This window comes from Condylura cristata, unplaced genomic scaffold, assembly GCF_000260355.1.
Source record: "Condylura cristata isolate star-nosed mole 26May11 unplaced genomic scaffold, ConCri1.0 scaffold00017, whole genome shotgun sequence".
Taxonomy (NCBI): Eukaryota; Metazoa; Chordata; class Mammalia; order Eulipotyphla; family Talpidae; genus Condylura; species Condylura cristata.
Window position 1 is genome coordinate 36,482,234 of NW_004567118.1, and position 22,694 is coordinate 36,504,927.

The 22,694-nt window shown below is 34.8% G+C and overlaps 1 protein-coding gene across 1 annotated transcript in view; it reads right to left on the reverse strand.

The window, feature by feature from the left end:
* NLK (nemo-like kinase) overlaps positions 1-22,694 on the reverse strand; it is a 141,283-nt gene that overhangs the window by 116,921 nt on the left and 1,668 nt on the right. The window lies entirely within an intron of this gene.

The following is a 22,694-nucleotide window of genomic DNA, read 5'->3' on the forward strand; positions in this document are numbered from 1 at the left end:
ACAGGAACTCTAAGTCATTATTGGTGAGGATAAAAAATGATCCAGCCACTTAGGAAGACAGATGAGCAATTTTTTTTACAAGACTAAACACACTCTCTTGCCATACGATACAGTAATTGCTCTCCTTGGTATCTACCCTAAAGAGCTGAGAATGCACGTCCATACAGGCACCTGCAAACAGATGTTCTCAACAGTTTTATCCATACTGCCAATACTGAGATGTCCTTCAGTGGGGGAAGAGATATGTATATGGAGTCAATGGACAATAATTCAGCACAAAAATGAAACGAGTTTTTGAGCCTTCTGAAGAATGGAGGAACCTCACAATCCCTGTTATTATTAGAAAGAAGTCAATGTGAAAAGTCTGTATAATTTCAAAGGTGATATGAAAAGCAAAGCTATGGAGACAGTAAAAAGACTAGTGGTTTCCAGGGATTAGGTAGAAATGAACACATAGAGCATAGAGGATTTTCAAACTCTGTATGTTGTTACTACAGTGGTGAACAGTTGTCACACATTGTCAAAAACCATAGAATGTACAATCTAAGAACAAACTCTAATGTATACTCTGGACTTTGGGTGATAATGATGGTTCAATACAGACTCATCAATTTTAACAAATGTATCATTCTGCTTTAGGCTGTTCAAGCAGGGGAGACAGCATGTGCAAGGTCAGTGGTTTATGGGAATCCTATACTTTCTGTTTAATCTTGCTGAGGAACTAGAACTGGTCTAAAAATTAAAGCCTATTTAAAGGAAAGTAAAATAAAGCAGATTATATATCATAAATAGCGAGATTAATCCAAGAATACACGGCTGGTTTACATTTAAAAAATCAGTTGATATTCAACATTCTCATGATAAAAACACATGACACATCAAAAGGGAACATTTCTATCTGTTATATCTGTTAAAAAACCCAAAATTAAAAATATACTTAACATTAAATACCTATCCCTTAAGATCAGGAACAAAGATAATTGCTTCTGTATCAGAAAGTAAGCAAGAAAATGAAATAAAAGACAGCCTTTTGGAGAGGAAAAAGTAAAACCACCCCTATTTGCAGAAGAGATGATACTGTATATAGAAAATTGTTTTTTTAAAAAAGCCATTAGAACTAACAAATGAGTTCAGCCAAGTTACAGGGTACAAAGTCAATACACAAAAATTAACTGTAAAAAATAGACCACCACATGCAAAAGGTTGAAACTACACAAAAACCGACTCTAAAAAGATAAAAGACCAGGATGTAGGACCTGAAACCAAAAAATGTATATAGGAAAATATAGTCAAAACACTCCATCACATACATTTCAAAAACATCTTTAAAGACTCATCCCCTGAAGCAAAAAATAAATAAATAAAGGAAAAGATAAACAACTGGGTCAAATTAAGGAGTTCCTGTACAGCAAAGGAGATACTACCAAAACAAAGAGAAACCCTACTGATTGGGAGAAAACACTTGTTCTCCATACAAATGATAAGGGACTGCTTTTAAACATCTACAAAGAACTTACAGGACTCAACAAAAACTAAGCAAACAAACCAGTCAAAAATGGTCAGAGGAGTTAAAAAAAAAAAAAAGACACTTCTCCAAAAAGGAAATGCAAATAGCCAACAGGTATATGAAAAAATATTTAACATCATTTATAGTCAGGGAAATGCAAATCAAAACCACAATGAAATACTACCTCACACCAGTGAGGATGGCACATATTTAAAAAACTGAAAACAACAAATGCTGGTTATGATGTGAAAGAAAAAGCAACTCTCTTACACTGCTGGTGGGAATCCAAACTGGTCCAACCACTATGGAAAGCTGTGTGTAGGTTCCTCAAACTACTAAAAATGGTGCTACCATATGACCTAGCAATTCAACTCCTAGGACTCTACCCAGAGGACACAAAACATTGATTCAAAAGGCAACCTGCACTCCTTGTTTATTGCAGCACTATTTACAGCAGTTAATATATGGAAACAATCCAAATGCCCAAAAATAGATGACTGGATCAAGAAGACACGGTATATATGCACAATGGAATACTAATCAGAATCACAAAAGATAAACTCATTTTTTTTGCAGCAACATCATGGATAGAGCTGGAAGGGATTGTGCTCAGTGAAATAAATCAAAAGGAAAAAGAAAAATATTAGATGTTTTCACTTATAGGAGGAATATAAAGGAACCAAATAAAGGATTGAGGGGGAAAAAAAGCCAAAACAAGCAGGCAAAACTATAAATCAGACATATTCAACAGGGGAGGGTGGGGAAAAGGCTGGAAGAGAACAAGAGGCTGTGATAACAGTTCACCCATGACTTAGTGGTGGGAATTTTATGGGGATTACACCTGAAAGAAGAAATAAAACATTGTACAAAAATGAACACTGATATAAAAATACACACACACATTTTTTAAAAAATCAACTTTATACACAATTTGCAATCCAAAAATAAAACTAAGAAAACAATTCTAATTACCATATCATTAAAAACACTAAAAATTAGTAACTTAACAAGCAGTATAAGATGTATTCTGAAAATAACAAAATTGTAAGAAATTAAAAATCTAAATAAATGGAAAAATATTTCATATTTATGGATTGGAAGACTTAAGATGACAATCCTCCCCAAACTGATTAGCAACTTCACTGGACTTCCTATCAAAATCCCATCTGACATTTTTTCTTTTCCAGAAACTGGAAAATTGTTGTAAATAAAAAAATACAAGGGATCCAGAATAGCCAAGAGAATCTTTAAAAAGAATAAAATTTGTAAGATGCATACTTCACTATTTCACAACTGTGTAACTTAGGACAAAGTTATATCAACAGTACTGGCATAAGGAGAGACAAAACAATAAAGTATAATTGAAAATCCAGAAGTTAAATGTTATATTTATGGTCAACTAATATTCAACAAGGGTGTAAAGGCCATTCAATTGAGAAATACATAGTATTTTTTAAAAAGGTGATAGAGCGGGCCCTCCCTGGTGGCACAGAGGGTTAAAGCACAGCACAAAGAAGCTTAAACCACTTCTGCATGAGTTCAATCCCCACCTGCCCCAGAGGAGATCCACATGGCAAGGCAGACCTCTCCTGACCTGCCCGCTGCTCCCCTCAGCAGTGTACTTCGTCAATCTGCCTGTTCTGTACCCCAATCTGTCTCTGATGAATACTCTCACCCTCCGCATCTCTGGCCTGTACCCCAGTTCTGTACGAATAAATAAATCTAAAAAAAAAAAAAAAAAAAGATAATGGAGCAACTGGATATTCACAAGATCAAGAGTGAAGTTGGACCACTCCTTGCACTATACACAAAGATTAACTCAAAATGAATTACAGACCTAAATGAGATAAAGCTGTAAAACTCTTAGAAGAAAATATAGGTACAAATCTTCACGATCTTTCAAAATATGACACCAAAAAACACAAAGCCCACACACATGCATGCACAAACACATACACATGCACCAACATACACAAACTGGACTTCTTCATAATTAAAAATGTTATGCTTTAAAGGACATCACCAAAAAAGCAAAAGACAAGCCAGAGTAGAAAATAGTCTTTGCAAAACTTCTACGTGATAAGGGATGAATAGCTAGAATATGTAACTTACAACTCAAACAAAAAGACAAACAATTCACTTTAAACATAGGCAAAACTTGAATAGAAATTTCTCCCCAAAGAAGATATACAACTAAGTAACAAGCACATAAGATGATATCATCACATCACTAAGGAAGTCACAATAAGGTACCACATCAGATCTACTAAGATGCCTAAAATCAAAAAGACAGATTAGTATGGAGAAACTGTGGGCCCTCTTACATTGCCAGTTAAATTGTTAAATGCCTCTGCTACTATGGAGAAGTTTGGAGGGTCCCTAAAAAGTTAATAACACAGTTACCAGATGTTAGATGACCAAGGAATTTTATTTCTAGTTATACAGTCAGGTGTCATTCAACATTTCAGTCAATAGATTGCATATAGAGCAGTGGTCCTAATGACATTCAATATATTGATTTGGTGTATAGGGCTCTATATTACATAGGTTTGATTATGCTGTGACATTCACACAATGATGCAAATTGCATAAGGATGTATTTCTATGATTGTATCCCCATAGTTAAGCAACCAATGCCTATATACTCCAAAGAAATGAAAACATGCTCACACAAAGTTTACAAATGAATGTAAATACTATTATTTAAAACAGCCCAAAAAAGTAGAAACAGTCCTAATATTCAGTAGACAGACAAAATATTGCATTGTATGGACAATGGAATACTATTCAGTCATAAAAGGGATGAAATGGGCCCTCCCTAGTGGCGCAGGAGGTTAAAGCACAACACTAAAAAGCTAAAGCCACTTCAGCATGAGTTCAATCCCAGGCCCGAAGGTGACCCACATGGCGTGGCAGACCTCTCCTGGCTCACCCGCTGCTCCCTTCAGCAGTGTACTTTGTCAGTTGGCCTGTTCTTCTCCCCACTCTTGTATCTGGTGAATCCTGTCACCACCCCTGCACCTCTGGCCTGTACCCCAGTTCTGTACTCATAAATATTAAAAAAAAAAAAAGGGATGAATCACTCATAATGTGCTACAACACAGATGAACCTTAAAAACATACTAAGTGAAAGAAGTTACAAAAGACTAAATATTTATAATTCTATATATATGAAATACAAAGGCAGAGAGATGAGCTGGGAAGCACTTAAGGCTGCTTTGACAATATTGGTTTTATGTTTTGTATCTTAGGTTGGATTGTGTGTTCATGGAAACTCTTTCAATATACTGTTTAACTTCCATCAATTATAATATATATAGAAAAACATATACATCAATGACATGCTTGTTTGTTTAAAGCACACAAGTCTGAGTGGAAGTCCTCTTCTACTTACTAGTTATGCAGCCTTGGGCAAATTAAGACTACTTTAAGGTGTAGCCTCCCCTCTAAAATTAGGATGTTATTATGTGTCTCCTTAGGAGTACTCTTTATTATAAACTCTTTAAAAAGAAGGTATTGTTATAAAACCTGAAGTGAAATTCACTATACTTTTACCTTACCAAAATAACCATTATTGGTAGATATCCTTCCAGACTTTTCTAGAAGACATAGTTTTTAAATATGTTAAAAGGAGTAGTACTCTTGACATTGCTTTTCATTTAAAAAATTGTGATCATTTAAAAAAATAATCACTATTCATATCATTTAGGTTACATTCAACCTGGCAGAATTGTAAATAACAGTAAGCAAACATCCTTATAAATATAGCATCTACACTCAACACTTTCTTAAGGGATCTGTGCTTTTAATTCTGAGTTACTGCTCTCCCATAAAGTCTATTCATCTACACTATCATCAAAAGTTTGAATGTTTTATATAGTGAATTTGCAACTACTGGAGGCGTTATCACTTATTTTAAAATGTCAATCTAGCAGATTAAAAGTTCTATCTTATTTCTGCATTTTTCTCACTTTCTGTAAAAGTGAGAATCTATTAATATATTTAAACAAACTGTGTTTCTTCTATGAACTGCCCATTTGAGCAGTGGTGACTATGTTCTAAAATTAAAATGAAAAGGCCACTCACCATTAAGAGCCTTTAATTATAAAGATACTAACTTCTGTCTTTCATATTTGCCAATATTTCCTTCCAGTCTTTCATGGCTTTTTTTATGGTTTGTTTTACCAAATACATCCACATCTTAAATTTCTACACAAACAAATTCAATCTTTTCTTGCTTAGAAGTAGAGGTAAAAAGTTCTTTCCCTTTATCCTGATAAAATTACTTATATTCACAATTTTACTTTTACATTTAAATTTTAGCCCACTTGAATTTTATTTTTGTACATTACAAACACAGATTAAACTTCATTTCTTCCCACCACTAGCTAAATATCCCAAAGATACAAAACATCTAGTATATTGAAGCTAGTTGATTCTATCTACTGAAAGACTTAAACCTTTTCTAGAACTTTACAAGCTAACTATGAAACATGGCAATTAAAAATTAAATTATATAAACTTACAGTGAAAGAAGTTATAGTCAAAACAAAGGTAATAAATACTCAGAGCAATTGAACAAAAAGACATAAAAGGAACCCTAACTGCAAAGAAGTGTGACTATCATTATTTACAAATATATTATAGAGAAAACCCTAAAGACACCACTAAAAATGGCAGGCTACAAAACTAACCATAAAAATCTGTTGTAGTTTCCATACAAATAAGAAAAAGAAATTAAGGGAAAAATTCCATTCACAATCACATCAAAAAACCAAACACCTAGGAAATATCACTAATGTGGTGGTAGACTTATAAAGGAAACTGTAAGACTCTACAAAAGGACACAGAAAGAGATGAAAAGATGGAGAAAATCAATATAGTCAAAATGACTGTTTTAATAAAAGTGATACATAGATTTAAGTGCAGTTTCCATTAAAGTCCCTTTTAAGGAAACAGAACAAAAATTATTAAAACAAAAAATATTGAAGTTTACACAGAATGATATAAGGTCCTGAATAGCTAAAGCAATCCTGGGAAAAAAGGAGAAAAAATGAAGGCATCATGTTATCTGATTTTTAACTATACTGTAAAACAACAATAATGGAAAAAATGGTATTACATCCAAAAATGGATCATCCAAACAGAATTCTAAGTCTAGAAATAAATCCATGCATATATCAATACTTAGTTTATGACAAAAAAGTAACAACCTTATGGTGGAGAAAAAAATGTCTAACATGGTTCTGGGAAAAATGCATGAATAGATGTTAAAGAACAAAGTCTGACACTAACTCTATACAGAAAAATGAACTCAAAATGGATTAAAAACTTAAAGACCTACAACAATAAAACACAAAGAAAACATTGGCACATGTTTCACAGTAAAGATATTTTTGGAGACTTAATCCCTATGACAAGAAAATAAAAGCAAACTATAAACCAGGACCACTTCAAATATCTTTTACACAACAAAACATATGTCAAGTAGATTTTAAAAAGCCCATCATATTGAATGGGAGAAAACATTCATACATTATGAAATCAATAAGGGGTTACTTTCCAAGATACAAAAAATTTGTTCAATTTAGCAAAAACCCAAACACCCCAATTAATAAATGGGCAGTAGATTGGAACAGGCAGTTCTCTAAAGAGGATATTCAGAAGGCCAATAGATATATGGGAACATCCCCAACATTACTTTAAATAAGTAATAAATCAAAATCACAATGGCATATTAAAAAGATTAAAAAAAAAAAAAAGACCCAACAAATGCTGGAGAAGCTGTAGAAAATAAACCCTGAGAAACTGTGGGTCAAAAAATAAACTGGTATAGCCCATTGGAAAAGCAATCCAAATCTAGCTTAACAAATTAAAAATGGAAAGACCATACGATCCAGCAATGCATCTTAAGAATATGAAACTCAAAGAATTATGTGCTACACAATGACTATTGTAGCTTTATATACAGCTTTATATATAGCTTTAGATGCCACTTTGGGGCATCTTAAGAATATGAAACTCAAAGAATTATGTGCTACACAATGACTATTGTAGCGTTATATACAACAGCTAGGACTTGGAAGCAACCACTAATGGAGGATTAGATAGAGAAGATGCGGTATATTCACATGACTGACTACTCACGTGTAAGAAAAAAATGAAAGTTACCATTTACAGCAAAATGAAAAAAGCACGAGGTTTTCACAAGAAAACCAGAAAGATAAAGACAAATATTGGGTGTTTTTATAGATACGAATTAAAACACCAGAAGATGAATTAACAGCAAAACTATTATAAAGCTAGCAGGAATTAATAAAGTGCAGTGAGGTTTCTGAGAAAGGAGTGAAAGGAGAAAGGATTAAAGGGATATAAGGGACAGTGGTGGAAAAAAAGTTGACAAAAAGAAAATGTAGGTCACTTGGTTTTAGTTCCTGACAACTCTAGGTAAAGGCAGGCTGGCCGATTTGAAGACCTCCTGGACACTCCAGCAGCCTAGAGAAAAAAATTTTAAATACTCAAAAATTATCACTTTCTGTAATCAGATAATTCTATCCTTTCAAGGTTATTTAATCTATATTATCTCTTGGAAAAATACTTTATATTTCTTTGCTACTTGTGGGTCTCTTTTTCCAATTCAGCTAAGTGACTTCATATAGCTTGAAAGTGGCCATTACAGAAGTGTGACAACACCAAAGTGAGAATTTTTTTTTTTTAAGATTTTTATTTATTTGTGCATACAGAACTGGGGGACAGGCCAGAAGTGCAGGGGCGGTGAGAGGATTCACCAGAGACAGAGTGGGGAGCAGCAGGTGGGTCAGGAGAGGTCTGCTGCGCCATGTGGTCACCTCCGGGGCGGGGATCAAACTCATGCTGAAGTGTCTTTAGTTCTTAGTGCTGTGTGATTTAACCTGCTGCGTCACCAGGGAGGGCCCAAAAGTTAGAAATCCTTATAGACCAGGGAATCTTAAAAAAAATTTTTTTTAAATAAAGGTAACACTGGTTTACAATATCATTATTTATTTTAGGGGGCAAAAGTTCACAACTCTACAAAAGTGTGTTAACACATCATGTCTACCACTAAAGACCCTAGATCTTCCATCATAGTCCATGGGGCTCTCACTCCACCCTCTGTTCGCACCCACACCAAACCCTCCCCTTTGGTATAATCTCAGTCCTGCAGTCAGATTTCAAGTGTTCTCATCTGTTCTCTGTTTCTTTTTATTCCATGTATGAGTGAAATCAACTAGTATTTGCCTCTCTTAACTTTTGCCTAACAATCCCCTTCAGTTCCAACCATGTTGTTGCAAATGAAATGGCAAAATTTCATCTTTTTTAAGTACTACTCCATTGTGTATATATACCACATCTTTATCCACTTGTCTGTTCTTAATCACTTAGATTGTTTCCATAGACTGGCTATTATAAACAGTGCTGCAATGAACAGGAAGGGTCATATAATGTTCCCTCATAAAAATTCCTTTATTGCATGAGTGAGTAAGGATCTACATAATGGCATGACCAAGTGGTAAAACTTATTTTGATAGCCACTATCACAAGCACACTTAGCATTAGAAACATCCAATTCCACAACTAACACTTAATTTAAGTACTGACTCTAAGACCTGTGTTAGGCTCTGGAGAGGAGAGAGAGACATGGCTCCAGCCTCTGGAGCACTCATCATTTTGAGTGTATTAGTAGGTAGAGAATGTGTCTTAATAAAGTGACAGAAACAGATTGATGTTGGTTTGTCTTCTAAAAATATCTACTTTGAGAGGAAAAAGAAATCAATGTCTAAAAACTAGTTATTTAAGTTTGCCCACATAAGACAATCTGACATGTGTTGGTAACACCAGCTAAACATTATACTGTCCTTAGTTTAATGTCTTTCCTGCTGAGATACTTTAAGTAAGTGATTTATGAGCAGATACTGGTATCAACTGTGTCAACTAACCCAGTATTATGCCTACTATGTAGACTTTCCATTTAGATGTGAATTCCAGCTACTTCATTCTAAGCGTTTATTTTATGAAATTTTATATGATAGTTGGGTGACTCAATAAAACAACCCTTTTAGCATCTAAACCTAAACCAAAAGATTTCACATTTGAAGACTGATGTCAGATAGTTTCTAGTATATATAATATTTCACAGTGTTGCCTAAGGATCAAACACTGTAGCTGTCCTTTTCATACATACTGTTGTGGTATGATTTACAGAGCGACAATATCAACCATTTCCAATCATTAATATTTTAGATTTTTAAATCTATTTTTTAAGGATTTGTGCTATCTATAGAAATAATCATTATCCTTGGGGAAACAATGTCTCATTTACTAAAAATGAGTTTAACAAAGGAATTATTTGGTACTGAAAATACAGAACAGTGAATTGGGTGACACAAAATCACAACATTATCAATTCATGTGACCGCATTAGGGCAATTTATAAAAAAGAGAAAGAAAAAACTACAGGATTTCAAATTTAGCTTCAATATTATGACCTATCACAAAATTGTGAAACCAGATCTTAGGTTCTTATTTTGAAAATACTCCTAACTAATCCTGAGATAAATGACACAAAAAGAAAAACCTTACAGAATAATGTGTCTTTTCTTCCTGAAACCTAGTTTTGACTGATACATGTTTCAGTTACACTTTTGATTCACACTGAATTTTGTTTTAAGTACTAAGAGAATAAATAGCATTCCAAAAGTCACAAGCTTGAAAACTTCCAGTTCCTTTTCCAGTTGGAAAGCTTACAAAACTTATTACATGGAACAGTGAGTTGATGCAGTGACCATAAATTTCTTAACACTGTAAGTCTAAATTTAATCAAAACCCAATCTTAGCAAGTTCCATAGAAATAGCCTGAAAGCAGATAAAGCAAAAGTCACAAAATGTTAATCTAGGAGAATGGTGTATTGGTATATCACAAATGATTTGTTCCAATTTTCCAAAGTTTAAAAGTTTTCAAAATATAAAAAAGGGAGAGGCATGATATCCTAAAAGCAGATACACAACACAATTACCGATAACGTGAAAAGACTGAGCTGTTTTCCACTAGTCTTGCATAGCTCATGGCATTAAATTTTCACCAGAAACCAAATCACTGGCACACAAAAAGCAGCCAGCAGAAATTTCTAGACATTCTTATTTTTCAGGTGCATTGTTCCAGGTTTTGTTTATAGAGTTTTTGCTTTTTATTTGTTTTGTTTTATAAGAAAACCTCTTCCATTTTCAATGGGTATCTAGCTGGACAGGTATTACTGGTAAAGCAGCAAAAGAGCAAAAGTTCTGGCTCGCTTCTAACCAATGTGTGACCTTGAACAAATCTCTGAGCTTCTCTAGGTCTCAATTTTCCTATTTAAAAAATGACGCAGTTGTATTTAGATGCATTCTAAAATAGCTTTCAACTCTGTAATTCCTTTCAGGCACAGCTCTAGGCTTATGAGAAGGAAAATTAACCCTCAGGAGTATATGACTAAACTTTACCTTTAAAATGTTAATAAAACAAAACAGGACATAAAATAGTAATGTAATGATCCCAACTCTAATAATAACTCTCTCTCCTCCCCCCCCCCAGGTTAAAAAACAAAAACAAACAAACAAAAAAACAACTGGGGAGTAAAATGCACCAAAATGCTGAGTTGGTAGGCTATAAACAAACAGCTTTCCTGTATTTTTCCAGCTTCCAACAATAAACATTATTACTTTGGAATGGGGAGGAGAGAGTTAAAGAAAAAGGAAAATCTCTCCTTTTCTGTGCTAAAAGAAACCTTACATTTGGTAAGGTTTAGAATTTGAATGAATTTTTCAAAAATAGTTGGCGTTAATAAAGAAAAAGTATTTCTGGTACAGTCACAGGGCTGATAACAGTGAACAATATGCAAAAGCTGTTTGTTATTTCCCTTAATAACACATTTTAAGGAGGTCTATATTTTTTCACTTATAGAGAACCTATAATAATTATGTTAACTGGCGTTTATCTAAAATAGGCAGAGTTGACTTTACATATATTGTACTGATCCATGTAATCCTTACAATCAATCCTATGAGACATAGATATTATTACTCTCCCTATTTTATACACAATGACCATGAGACACATCAGAGTAAAGATTTAAATCCAGGTAGCCTGTCATCAGACTTCACAGACTATAGGCTCTTAACTACTAAACCATATGGTCTCTTTGTACTTAAATGCTGTCCTCTTCAGGTGGTTCTTTAACTGCTTTTGTTCTCAAAGTTTTTCTAAGTTACATTTCTTTAAACTGAAATGAAATAATATGTTAAGTACCAAGATGAAAAGACTGACCAAACTTTTAACTTGCTTTCTTAAAATTATGATTCATTTCTAAGTCAAAGCTTCAAAGCTACAGGGAATATATATTAAGTTCCATACATATCACTAAGTAAATAACAATATAACATCTAAGAAATTAAACAGTATTAATTATTAAGTTTAATATTCTAATGTCCTAATAAAATACAGCATTTTAATATGTATTTGTCTTCAATTATAGGAAAAGAGCCCCTACAACCAATTGGACTTTACTAAAATTTCTTTTTTGTTGACATGTTAATTTAAACCACATTGTAAGTAGTTGGTTTGTAAAAAGCTATGCCTCAATATTTATTTTGAATACATACCTACTTAACTTTACAATAATTGCACTTACTGAAACATGCAGAACCTAGGAAAATGAATAGAGAAAACCAACCAATTAAACATGGTTGAAGGTTCTCACCTAATTCTCTTAGGCGATTTAAACCCAAACCAAGTGTTCATATGTCTGTCTCTTTTGCATTTCTTGCTAATTTTTATGGTTTCTGGTTTCTTTTCAGTAAGGTTCAAATTTCCCTCATATATATTACCAAGTTTCTATCCTGTCAAAATAAAGAGTTCAATAGTTTCCTATTTTTAAAAAATTAAAGAGAGAGAAACTGAAGAAAGAAGGCAGGTGGGGGAAACCTTGCACCAAACTGCCTGTTAACTTAGATGTGCAATGAGACAAACACCTGATAATTACACCCTTTGGGTAGTTCTGCACTGGTAAGATAATAAAGTAGAATAGTCACCTGGTTTATTTCAATTTACAAATCTGCAGTTCTCTGTCATGGTACATTAAGAAAACTAGCATGTAAGAAAAATAACCTGCTTATGTAAATTGGAGGATGGTTTTTATTCACCTAGACCAAAAAAAAAAAAAAAAGCTGCAATTTGGGTCAAATGACTATTTTTTTTTTTAAAGATTTATTTTATTTGTGCATACAGAACTGGGGTACAGGCCAGAGTCTCAGGGGCGGTGAGAGGCTTCACCAGAGACAGAGTGGGGAACAGAACAGGCAGATCGACGAAGTACACTGCTGAGGGGAGCAGTGGGCGGGTCAGGAGAGGTCTGCCACACCATGTGGTCACCTCTGGGGCAGGCGGGAATCGAACTCATGCGGAAGCAGCTTTAGGTTCTCAGTGCTGTGCTTAACCCGCTGTGCCACCAGGGAGGGCCTCAAATGACTAATTTTATCTATTTTTTAAAAAATGTTTCTCTTCACCTTTTCTCTATAGTCAGAGCAAGAATTTTAAGTAAGGAATAGATGAACAAAAAGTTTCTGTGTTGTCCAATGCCCTGTAAGGAGTTTGCTGCGGCTTGACACTACTGAGCTCTATACTACTTAATTGAAAAACAAAACGGAGAACTCTATCTAGATAACAAAACCACAACACTAAGAGAAAAATCAATGGAGGACATCTGATGTAACAGGGAAAGCAGACATGGCAAAGACCAGGCACACCAAATTTTACCTTATGTTACTTTAGAGAAACAACTTCAGAAAAAGAAAAGACTCCAAATAACTCAAGGCAGACAGGAAAACGTCTCACAAATAACATTGTTCTATCACACACCCAGTCGAGTTTTCCTGTTGTCTGCCATAGTTAGAGGAATGCATCATCTCGGTCACTAGTGACTGCCTTCCCAGCATCCACTGATCAATTTGTCCAACTTAAAACTGCCTCAAAAGTAATCCTGTCTCCACTGACAATGACTGGTTCCAAAAGGAGTATACAAAAACCCAGCTAAGGTCAAACCTACTCTAGAACTATGTTGGTCAATAAAGTAGTCACATGTGGTAACTGAAATCTGTCCTTTGTTGTGACATTAAGAAACACAGAGGATCTTGTATACTTACATGAAAAAAAAGTAACTCATTAATATATTTTTAATTTTATAATAGTTTATTCATTAATAATTTTTATAGCACATGAAATGCCAATATCTCTGATATATTGTATAAAATATATTAATAAAATATATTACTAAATTTAATTTCACCTGTTTCTTTGTACATTTTTTAAATATCGCTACTAGACATTAAAATCACTTGTATGGCTTGTATCTATAGTGCTGCTGGTTTAAAAGGGTTTCTGTGAAAGTGTTCCCTTCCAATTAGAAAGTCACACTCCCTCTCTAGCTCTGGGCACTGTATGCCCTGAACTATCACAGGCTTAAAGCTGTGACAGCTCTTTCTCTGGGAGTTTCATCTGTGAATTACTATAAACTTCTTACCCATATTCAGAATTTAAAAGATTCCTAAAAACAAAAACATAAAAAAAAAAAATGTTGTCTAGGGCCCTCCCTGGTGGTACAATGGGTTAGGATGCAGCACTGCAAGTGCAAGTGCAAGTGCAAGGTGACCCACATGGTGCCGCAGACCTCTCCTGACGCACCCGCTGCTCCCCTCAGCAGTGTACCTCTTCAATCTGCCTGTCCTACCCCCTACTCACAACCCCTGCATGTCTGGCTTGTATCCTGGTTCTGTATGCATAAATTAAATAAATATATAAATAAATCTTAAAAAAAAAAAAAGAAGCTTTTTAGTTAAGATAAGCATTTGGCCCTAAATTCACAAAAAAACAAAATAGTTCACGTATTTAGGAAAGCAAGTAAGTCCAAAACACTAAAAGTGCTATCAGGAAATAGCATTAAATTTGCATTTAGGAATTAACTAATTGTTCATCTGCAATAGGCAGGCTCCTCATATCTGAACCAACATGCAAAATCCTCATTAATAAGTCAGTAACAGGAGAAAGTAAGTCTCTTGGCCAAACAGCACATTTAAAATGGGATTCCAAACTTGAAAACTCTGTAAAAGTCACCATACTGGAATAGGGTTACCTTTATCTCTTGTTCCTTTTAACTATTCAACATCTGTAGTCCTGAAAAAAAAGTTGTCTTGTAGTCACTAGCAAACAAACATTAATGCAATTTTTTTAACAGAAACTTAAAATACACAGGATTTTATAAGTAGAAAATCAAGACTCCAAAAAATTTAAATTACTTTACCTAGGCGGTAGGCGTGTTGACAGCAAAGCAGGAATCACCAGCTAGTCTCCTTATCTAATTTAGTTTATTACCTGGTAAATAGTCATTTATAAAAAAATCTTACCATGAAAATAGAACCTTGAACATGATAAACCAGAAATAAAAACTTGGGATATGAGAGAATTTTTATTAATAATAAAGCAATTCTAATACGAAATTCCTACTACATCAAATGTAGAGATCAATAGTTTCCTTAAGACATTCTTTAGAATCAAACATCTATCTGAGGGGGAAAGAATTCTTTCAAATGCTGTCAATAATCTACTCCATCCTCTTCTCCTTTGACATTTTTTAAATCTGTATCAAAAATCAGTCCTATCTTCCTAACAATTTTCTGCCAATCATTTAGTGTCAATCACTGTAAACATGTTTTCCTATTTGACTGTCCTTTAGCTCCCCCCCCCACACACAATATAATTCTATCTGTAACAGAACGTTCTTTGAGGTGCAGACCTCAGCTACCCCATCCTTTCTATATACATATCTTTAAAAAATAATAAAAATGAAAGTGACCAAGTCATTCTCTTAGTTAAAACTTCCAACTGGTTGTTACTCCCAGTGTCTCAACCTTTTTCATTATCACCACCCCAAGGGATTTTTGGACCCTTCATTCCTTAATCATTCCCCTTCATAAGGTTTTAATACTGTAAATAAGCTATATACCCAGTTATGTAGTCCATCCACATATGTGCTTTATTCATAGAGATTTTTTTTTTTTTTTTTGCTTCTTTCTAAGGGCATCTCAACTCTTCATCAGGACACTCCAAACTCTAGAATCTAACTCTAGGTTGGGTGTCCACCCTTAAACACTCCCCTGCTCTGCACTTCTATATTTCAACAACTCCAGCATTCCGATATCTTGTTTACAGGCCCACCCACTTAGAAGGTCCCTCTTAATTGATTATCTCATTCTAAAACTGAGGTTCCTCTCCAAGGAACCTTCCACAGAAATCCCAACTAACTTTACATTCCCATAAATGTTCCTATGATTGATTGCTGATTAAGGCACTGATTTATAATCCATTTACAAATCTCTATCCCCCACCAACTCACAATTTCCTTTGACCACTATGTCATTCAGCACAGTGCCTAGCAAATAGTCAACACACAGTACATCAGTATTGTAATTAAAAGTGAAAAGTAACATTTTTGTTTTTATTTAATAGTTTCTAATTTAGTTCCAACTGTCACTAAGACTTCCTATGAACAGGGATATAACATGTTTTAATAGTTACTATAATCTCCCTTTGGGGCAAGATCATGACTTAATCATCTCTGTATCCCAGTACCAAGCATAGTACATGTGATAGTGAAAGCTTGATAGAGATTTGCAAAATTATTTATAGAACTAAATATCCTCTTTAGTGCCTACAATAGTGCCGCTTCATAACAATTTGCTAATAAAAAGACATTGACTGGTGCATTCCAACAGTGACAAAAACCTTCCCCTGCCTGACAGTAGGTATGATTTAATTAGTTGAACTAATTCAAAACACAGATATGAAATTGGGTATAAAGAGCACCAATCATGGTTCACCACAAACATCCCTACATATTCTCCCTCTACTCACACCATTACAATTAACTGTTAAAGTTCAATTCAATATACTCAATTCATTTTTCCTAATACCATGTATAAGGTTTTTTTCTTTTTTAAGATTTATTTATTTATACATACAGAACTGGGGTACAAGCCAGAGGTGCAGGGGCAGTAGTGACAGGATTCACCAGAGACAGAGTGGTGGGCAGAACAGGCCAATTGAAGAAGTACACTGCTGAGGGAGCAGCTGGTGGGTCAGGAGGGGCCTGCCACACCATGTGGATCAACTCCGGGGCAGGATCAAACTCATGCTGAAGTGGCTTTAGCTTCTTAGTGCTGTGCTTTAACACACTGCGACACCAGGGAGGGGCCATAAGTTTTTTTTTCTAATGTCTCTTGCCTAGGTACATCAGAATTACAAATTAGGTCATGAGGACTTGCTCACATGCTTACTGAAAATACAACTGCTACCTAAAGCTTCTCTGTGCTATCCCCAAAAGCAACAACATGATGAACTGACCATTAGTGTTCAGAATCATTGCTGATTTATATTAGATGACCCAATCAGCAAATTAATTCTGAGGAGCATTCTGGATGCACAGGATCTGACCAAATATTCTCTTACTTAAAAACTTCCACTGGATGCTACTCCCAATGTTTCAACCTTTTTCATTATCACTTCCCCAAGGAATATTTAGACATTATTTTCTTTAATCATTCTCCCTCATGAAAGTTTAATGCTGTAGATATGCTATATAGCCATTTATGTTGTCTGTGTATGTATGTGCTTTATTCATAAAGTTAAATTAAACACGAGTATGATCTTATAATGAAAGAATTTCTACCCTTATGGTTTCATTCCTTTAGTTGGATGACAAATGGAAAATTTACTTTGGCTTTGACAGTTTCCATCAATAAAATCAAATCAGCCTATTAAGGAAAGCTACACTATATAGATGCTTTCTGAACTTTAGGACATCAACAAATCTAATAAAATTCACCAAGAATAGTTACTGAGTTCAACAACATATAAGTCAGTGAAAACTCTATAATCCTCCAAGTTGTGAAGATAATGAAATTCTCCAGTGCTCCATTAGAGGACAGACTTTTATACTAGAGAGAACATTTCTACAGTTAACTAGGCTTTGAGAGTAAAACTCCAGCACTTAGATTCAAACATAAATTCATTTTTGCAAACTTTCTTCTAGTACAGCCTATGCTGGTAGCATAGCTTATCTGACTGTTTTCTCCTTGCCCCCAGGAAATGCACCAGTGGTACTAAAGAATGACTAAAAAGGCTACATGTAAGTTTGAGAGATACTGTTGGCTTTGGCTTTTTTGAAGAGGTAGTTCTTTCTGAAATGCATTTTCTTAAATAAAAATATTGTATAAGCTGTTATTCAATAGCTTATAATATAAAACTTGTCCCTGAGCATAAAACTAGTTATTTCTGGTGTGCTGTGGTTTTATTTTTGGCGTTTGAATATAATTTGGATAATCCTGACAGGAGCCTAAATACAAAACTACTTACATAGGGGAAGGAAGAAGACAGGACCTGGCACTGACGCTCTGGTGGAGGGTAAGTGAACAAGGGGACATATAGAGGGGTGAAGTTGTACTCAGGAAATTATAGACTGACCAAAAAATTAATATTAAATTTAAAAAAGAACTTCCCATGTAGGATATGGAGTTGAACCAAGAAACTGGCTCAATATCACTAGACTATATTACTTTAATTCTTTAAAGGTCTTTACTTTCTCTACTTTATGACCATGAACCTGCAGTTTCTGAAAGTAAATTCATTTGTAGTTAAAATTAACAATATAGATTTCCACATTTCTAGTTTCACATGAATGCTTTGTTATGGCTAGAAAAGCAACTATTTCCTTTTTATGGTACAGGCTCTGCTTCTTCAAAGCTTCTTTCACAAAGCAGCCCCCCCACCACCACCACCAAAGGATCCAGCTGTGGCTGTTAATCTTGGCCAATAATAGAAACTTCTCAATACTAGTATACTACTCTTTCTGATGCAACTAACGAAGACTTCCCCGCAAATATACCTCCCCGCAAACATACCTCTCAGGCAGTCCCCATTTTTCCAATTTATAGTTTGCTATTTGAGAAGTAAAAGCATCAGAGAAAACTTGAGATGGGGGGGGGTGAATTATGCCTCTAATTTTCACAAGCGGAGCAAGCTAGACAATCTCTACCAAGCATAAATATTTTACACTTAATAGTTTTTCATTAAATCACAAATATTTTCCCCACCCTACTGGGAACTTTAGCAATTCACACTTTTCATCCAAACACAAGTAAAATGAATTTCACTAAAGCTGAATTTCGATGATAAGGATATCCTTCATTTGTTACATTTTCAGAAGAAAAAATTAATTTCCTTCCCAGTATATAAATCCATAATACTTTCTAAAACTGCTCAGATGATCAACTAGAACCCCTAAGAAATCCATACTAACATGTATATAAGCTATATTTTATGTGCTTGTTTTTAATTAATTGAGAGAACAGAACCAACTATTTCCCACCTTTTTCTATCTTCTTTGGCAAGTAGCGTAGCTAAGGACATAGCTAAGGACACACCCTATGGTATTTAAAGTTATGCCTGCATGTTGATTTCAACTGGTAAATCTAATCATATGTAAAGTAATTCAGTTGATTCTTTTTCTTACCAACAATAAGTACAAGTAAAAACAGCAAACATTTATTGAGTGCTTACTGTGTGCTAGACATGTACCTATGCTATGAGATAGCTTATCCTCATTGTATAGATGAGGAACGTACAGGTTAAATAACTATTGACGTCACATAGCTCGTAACTATCGTTGAGATGATGTTTTAAAAGACTTAAATAAAAGTAACCTGCTGAAGATATTCTAAAAATAAAATTCAAAGTTCTCCAACTTTACTTGTCACGCAAAGGCAACAGACCAAATGAATCCCAGAACTTTTGACCTCTCAATTAATCAAATAAGTAATACCCAAAATATTAATCTGATAAGAAACTTTCCCAGATTCACTTCAATCAAGGTGCAATATGTGCCATTAATTCAACCTATGGTATTTTATATTATTAATATCAGAGCTACGTGGTTCCTCAAATCTCTCTCATGTGTCCAGCTCTTCAAAGGCTCCAGGACCCTCGTGCTCTAATACCCTCTGTACCAAAGCTATCCCACCTTAAAACATAGTATATATACTTATTCCTGGCAAACGGGAATCATAGACAAAAAGGTAGAATTATATTATCCTTATCAAATGACTGAGGTTTGTTCATGGGTTGTTTTGTATTATGAAAATATCATTATGGGCATTTGTTAAGTCTTGACACCGGATAAAGGTTATATTATGATGCTTTGATAACTCACACAATATTCTATCATTGGTAATGACCATATCTCAGGCTACACCTTATTACCAGGTAAACTGGAATCCTTACTTTGAGATAAAACGCCACAGCAGACAGTTGTTAATGAAATCTTAATTGAACTGTCAAAGCACCATCTTTACCAGCAAGCTAATAGGTAATTCACTTTTACACAACTGTCTGATACCGATAAATACTCTACTGGTTAAATTCAGCAGAAAGATAAATCAAGTCTGGTAACTAAATTATTCAAAGGTAAATCTGAATGGTAAAGTGCTGCATCACTTCCACAAGTATCCTTTCTGATCTTTGTGGAGGAACAATATCCTTCAAAATCACATGCAATGTTTTAAGCCACTGGGTGCATATCCAGGAAAAGAAGTAAGAACAGAGAGCGTTTCTTTCATATACTGTGCAAAGAGAAGAATACTTGCAAAAATACATTAAATATATTTGAATCTAAGTGAATCCTGTAATGCCCAGTAATAGTAAATGGTCCTTTGAATCAAATGTTATCATTATCACTGGGAGAATAGTTTCATGCTCTATTTTAATCATTTCAGAAAATAGTTGTTTCAGACTCATTAAGTGTTCTCTAAATTAAAAAGAAAAAACTTGGTTCTTTAAAAAGTTAAAACCCTCATTAATCTTTAGCTCGGGTTTCAGAACACTACACTAGTGAAGTTCACTCTAGCTTAGAGTTCAAATCTCCAATTTTAACAGTCTTTCTCAGTCATACTGCAGTTAATTCTAAATATAATAAGCAATTCAGACAGCAAGTCATCACCAAGTAAATATAAAAATAGAAAAGCATTTGCATACTAAAACACGCACCTGGAAATCATCCCTTTTTTTCATACCAAATTGTTTTTCACCTGTAACAGCTGATCAAAACACTTAATGCTGTTAACCAGAAAAACTTGGTTAAAGAACAATGACAGACCTGACCAGAAGGTTCAATAACGACACAGTAAGAATGCCCATAACACTGTGCTAGGTGAAGGGGAGAAAAAGAAGTGTTCTGGTAGACAGTCTTTACTCTCAAAGGTAAAATGATACTCTTTTTACAAAGACAGTCACAGTGAGAAATGAGGCAAACACAAAACAACTGGTTACAATAAAAGACAGTGTAGAAAGAGGGACCTGGGACAAACTCCACAGTGGCAGCAGGAGTCAATCAAGAAAAGAATCTATAGAAGATTCTAATCCAACACATTTGGATTTTTATTATCAGTTATTGTGCATAACTACTAACCAGAATATCTACTGTGTGAGATGTTTCGGCAGTCCAGTTCCTCATTTCCCACCCCTTAAATTGTTTTTCTCCTTAGCACGAACTTGAAGTTAAAACTTCTACAAGTCACATCAGCAACTGATGGAAATGTAGCGTATTAACACCTTTAGAATATGGTCAAGAAAGCAGCAACCTAATTTCCCTTTCAGTATCTCTACTGAACATTGTATATGAAACACTAAGATGAAAGAGCACCCAGGTCTAAAAAAAATTCAGGTAAATTCTCAATCAGTGACAAATTTTAAAGCAAGAATAATCATTTTCCCTGTGCATACCTTCCCCCTCCCAGCTTTGAAATCCACAAGGGTTAGGCAAGAAATGGAAGTTCACAGTGCAATCCCTAAGGACAGGTTATGGAAGGAAGAGAGGGAGGCAGAAATAGGCAAGTCTCTCTCTGAGCAGAGCAAACGAAGAGGCACCATTATCGCTACACTCTTTCCCACCAGGAATCCCACACACCTTGGAGAAGGCAGCACTGCAGCAGCAACCTCCTTGGAGAGCTAGCTGAGGAAACACTGGACTAGACTAGTTTAAAATAAAAAGATCAAATCATTTAGTAGCCTAGATTATAAAATCTGAAATATCAAGGTGACCAGATAAAGTGTAAAAATGATATATCAATTATAGCCTGAAAAACAATGACAAAAGGAGACATTTGCTGGGCCCGTGCCAAAGAGATCATTTTCCTGAGGTGATGGGGGCTTTTCTAGACATTAACAAGAATCTATTTTTGAATTCACTGAGCACATCGATTCATCTATTCACATCAGAATACTTAATCCTTGGAAAAAGAATTCAGTTCACTCTAGTGTTGATAAGAACAGAATCCTGGTGTGGGGTGTGTGTGTATAAAATGAACTACTAATCATCCCAAGAAGGACAGAAACAAAATGCTGCACTTCAAAAGTCCTTAGACTTTTAAAATATCCCAGCGTTAGCAAAAGTAGAGCAGTTTCATATGTTTAAAAAGTGTACTTCCTACTACAGCAACCAACCAAGGGATTACAGCAATTTAAGAGGTACTAAATGACACTAAAACATTACACTGAATGTGGGCCACTGCATAACTACAGTCTACTGACCTCATTTGTGGTACTCATGTGTGATGCTATATTTAATGCATTCTTATCAAAAGGCTAAAGCTACATACTTCCCAACTGTAACATTATGGTTTAAAATAAACCACTCAAGTAACAACTAAACTGGTTAAACCATGAACCCTATCTTCCTTCTAGGGATCACGATCACATATTAAGGAAGGAAAAGACTCAAAGAGTAACAAAGTAATTAGGCAAAGTAAATCCCAATGGCAAGACTCCTGTCTAAGGAACTGAGATTGGGCCCACTGCTTCAAACTAAACCAAATATGAGAGTTGACCAAGGTCTTTGCAGGAGTAAGTATTTCAAGCGTGCATCCCGCACTCAGGGGTTACTTAAGTTTCTAAACCAAAACTTTGGTAGACAGTAAACGTCTGTGTGTTACTCAGCAGGGGGTGCTCCACCAAAACCTGTCATGACTTGAAGTCCAGACAGTCAAGGCATTAGGGCCTCTTTACCATGTGCCTAAGAATGGCTTCCTGCAGTTG